Source organism: Formica exsecta, unplaced genomic scaffold, assembly GCF_003651465.1.
Source record: "Formica exsecta isolate Colony F162 unplaced genomic scaffold, ASM365146v1 scaffold337, whole genome shotgun sequence".
In the NCBI taxonomy this organism is placed as follows: domain Eukaryota; kingdom Metazoa; phylum Arthropoda; class Insecta; order Hymenoptera; family Formicidae; genus Formica; species Formica exsecta.
The window spans coordinates 94,474-98,875 of NW_021850624.1; the positions used below are offsets into that span (position 1 = coordinate 94,474).

The following is a 4,402-nucleotide window of genomic DNA, read 5'->3' on the forward strand; positions in this document are numbered from 1 at the left end:
CTCTCTTTCTCTGTGTCTTGAGTCGCAATTGTGAAATTATTTTTTGGTATGTCTGAATATATGCGCCGGTCAAATAGTATTGAATTACTAAAAACCGAAATTATATAGAAAGAAACGGAGAATTATTTTTAATCTACAAATGAGAAATAGAAAAAATCAGTAAATATAAAATATAATTAAATAAAATTATGATATATTTTTTGTGATTTAAAATGTAACATTTTAAGTTGGTTTCATACACAAACATACACACATATATACATCGATATTGATTAATTTAAATCGGAGCTTCATTTACTTTTATCGCTCTTATATCTAATTTTACTTTCAAAAAGGGATAAATAAAATCCATTAAACATTAAAATTTGTCTAATAATGTTACATATTAACTATATTCATTTGATTCCAAGTGCTTGGGATATGGCTCCGCGTGTAATCAGATCTTTCGTGTATCTTGTGTTTCCATCACATGGGAGAGAGGTATATCGTGACGGTGGACCCGTTTACCGAATCCGATAACCCTTTCAGCGAATCGAAAGACTTAATCAGTTGTCCGTGCAGATACGGACGAGATACGGGATGCTTCGTTTTCGATATACATGTACCGAGTCCGAGATTGAAAATTCACAATCTTTAAGGCAAGACGATGAGACGGTCGAGTCGTGTGTTCGAGCAAGCCAAGCGCGAGCACCGGCAAAGCAGCGCACCACCGCTACGTGCCTACCAATAACAATAACTCGGATTCCGGTTATTTTGCATACTCGAATAATCGGATGCCACCTCTGCCCTCCCCCTCCCATTCCCCCCAAGTTTCCCGTCGCGATGGTGCCGCGCCGTCTCCACAGCCAGCTTGTAGCTGGCTCGCACGCTCCGTCTTAGAACCGACGCATCTCGCTTCGCTTGGCAAGTTACCAGAAATTTATTTGCTTGCCAACGAACTCGTCTAAGTCCATTGATTCCTCCTCCGAAGCTCCTTCGTGAGCTACGAAGAGATTTACCTACCCGCCGCGTTTACTTGGAGCTGCTTTTGATGTTGCTACTATCGATCTGCCTCGCAACCGGATGACCTCCAAAGCGAATAGCGCGAGTAATAGCAATCTTATTTATCGTGGATATCAGCTTCAATAACATAGTATTAAAACATCGAGTGCCTGCGAATTGTAAGAGTAAGAGGAAGATGTTAATTGTAGAATGCGCGTTTTTCATTTTTTATTTCAATTAGAGAAAAAATGTAAAAGTTACATGGATTGTCGCATGAAAGAACTATATATATATATTGCTATTTATTCATTATTTTAATTGCACTTTTAAATAAAAAGCTCTACAATATTAGAAAAATAATTAAATTAATTAACGGAGACAGTTATAGCATAAATATCGAATTCATGTTTCTTTGAGGTTGAATAGACATTTTTAAATTAATAATTTATCTCCAGAATATTTACGGACGAAACAACATTTTTTATTTCTTATAATTTGAGAACTGCTTTCAATCTTTATAAGATTATAGTCTGAAATTTTTGTAACATTGATCGATATATTTCTAACAATAAGATGATTTTTTACAAGTAGCGTGAATAACAAGGTGGACTATAATTAAAGTAGATATGATGACAATATCATAAAGTTTTCATTTATAACATTATGTATATATGTATATATCGTATACGGAAAATCCTCGCGAGAATTTTGAGATGAAATAATTTCAGCTCTTCTATTCCCTGTTCTGGCGTCCTCGAGTATTATTCTAAATATAAAAGTACGTTGAAAATTTTTGCACTATGTGCTCATACATTCCGCAAAACTTCTCCTACGTTCTTAATTAAGAATTAATTAATTCTTTCTCATGAATGAATTGATATTGCGATTTTGTACTGTATACAAAAAATTTCGCTATCGTTAATCTTTCTTTCATAACAGTGAATTTATCAGAATTATTTCTGGAGAAATATTCCGCGTTATCTTCCGTTTCGCCGAACAAAATGAAAGCGCTCAGCTAACAGTCCACGTTTTCGAAGTAAACGCACGTATATAAATGCACGTTCGAGAACGCTACGCGACGCACAATCCTGTTCCCGCGCAATTGCGCGACTAAGCGCACATTGCTAATTACACTGACAACACTCGCACGAATTGTAATTAAAATTTCGTTTCGTAGCGAAGCGACGCGTAATAGCGTCGGCGGATCTGCTATCGCCGCGGCGTTTTTTAATCCGACGAACTGCCGGTCGCGATGCCGCGGCAGCTGCCGACTCGAACTAATTAAGCTCTCGTTTAGCCGCAAACACGGCCAACATTTTAAGCGATTACTCGCCGTTTCTATCATTTCGCCGCGAAATCTCGAAAATTATCGTGCTCGATCCTTCGTTTTCTCGCTCGATAGAGTCACGGGAACTTCACATTTGTTCGGCATGTATTTCGATAGTATTGGACAAATATTGAGTTTCATATTATGCAATATCGTAATGTGTTTGTAATATGCGCTCCTTGAGAGAGAGAACCGTTCGATCGTACGATATTTAACCGCCGCTACGGAACAGGATAAATGGGAATGTGCGAGGTGGCCGTTAATGATCTATTACGATAAACCGCTTATTACGGCTTTCCGGAATGGGAATCGATATCCTTCTTTGTCGAGCTTGGAAATTCTCCCGATCCTAAATGTACCGCTTCGTGCTTCCTGTACAAATTGCTGAGGCGGAAGGAAGAGATCTTTCATAGATAAAGAAAGAGAGAGAGAGAGAGAGAAATAATAGATACACCTACGTTGCGTGTTTCGTCAGTAGTATCGATAGTGATAGGTTTGCACACGTAAACGATGTCGTCGAACGATATATCAGTATTTTACATAAGTATAAGAGAAACTCATTGAGTTTTCTGATGTTACGGATTGATATATCGAGAAAGAGAAAGCAATACAGATTTTAATTTTACTGTTTTATACAATATTTTTTACAATATATACAGTGAGTTTCGTTATTGATCATATTATTATCTAATATAATTGATATTTGATATATTTTGAGGATGTAAATCGTTTTTTAATTTTATTTCTTTCTTTTTTGAACAACAGAATATTTTCAAATAATAAAAGAATTGATAAAGCTTATGTGTAAAAGTAGGAAATATTTAACGTTTTCTTTTTTTAAATATATAATTACAATACGTTTTTATTACGTGACTCAAATTGTATAAAAACGTTAATCTCTCTTCACCTGGAATTTTGTAAAATATTACACCATATTTCAAGAGGTATTGCAACGAAAATGAACATCGCAATCTGACGCAAAATTCGTCCCACTTGGCGTGATCGCTCGCTATTCATTTTGAAAGGGGGTTTATATCGTCGGGGGAGCTTATATTTATAAAACGCCGTACCTTTCTTAAAGTGTCAAAACACAAACTGCGGAGTCCCAATAAAGCGACGAGTCGTAATGAGATTAACGTTTCCGCACGTACCCAGGAATGGCGGGGAGTTGCGGATCGAGATTCGTGCGGGTCTCGGGGCTTTTTGACAACGATAAATAATCGGATCAGGAGCGCGATCGGGGACTTTGTGAGTCATCCCGCCGGGGACAATCAGGCGCCGGACCATTGTATGCCGAGTCGTTTTTCCTTCGCTGCATTCTCGCCCCGTTTGATCTCGCCTCTCATGCGCAGGGAAAAATAATAATGAAGCCGCACGTGTCCCGATCTATCCTGTGACTTCGGCGGACGACGGTGCGTCCCGTCGAAGGGTGCGCTCTCGATGAAATGACAGACGGCGGTTAGTCTAATTGCGCGCGTTCATTTATTGCGTGCCAATTAGACGCTGTGACGTTATTCTCTTTCTCAAACCTGTAAACGCTGTAAAATGTAATAATTATATGGAAATTTTTTAAGTAATAAGCTAAGTTACATCTCCTTTTAAATATTAATGGAACAATTGTGTGATAAAGACAGAAATAGATTTAAAAGAATTATTTTCTCAATCACTTTGAAATCGTACAATTTTGATAATTAATTATTAAAATGGATTAAGAAACGTTATTAAAAGAGAGATTTGCTGCGATTTATATGGCTTTAACAAATGACAAGAAGATGCAACATATATCGGTTATTTTACTTAAGCAATTAATGCTTAAGATTTGCATAACGATTTTCAATGGCAAGTAAAAACGAGAATTTTCATATTCAGTATATCCTTGTTCAGTGAAAGGATTTTTCTCTAATTAATTATCTTCATTGTTACGGGAAATCATTAAATACAATGCGAACAATCGCAAGGAAATATTAACGGAATAAAGTGAATTAAGTAGCGTAGACGCTGTGCTATTAATTGCTACAATCTGATTGCGCATAATTAATTGCCGTGGTTCGGTCACGAGATGTTATCTATCAAGGTACGTATATATATATATAT

General features: G+C 36.9%; 1 protein-coding gene across 3 annotated transcripts in view; it reads left to right on the top strand.

Moving 5' to 3' along the window:
- LOC115238434 (SAM and SH3 domain-containing protein 1-like) overlaps window positions 1–4,402 on the top strand; it is a 309,609-nt gene that overhangs the window by 36,943 nt on the left and 268,264 nt on the right. The window lies entirely within an intron of this gene.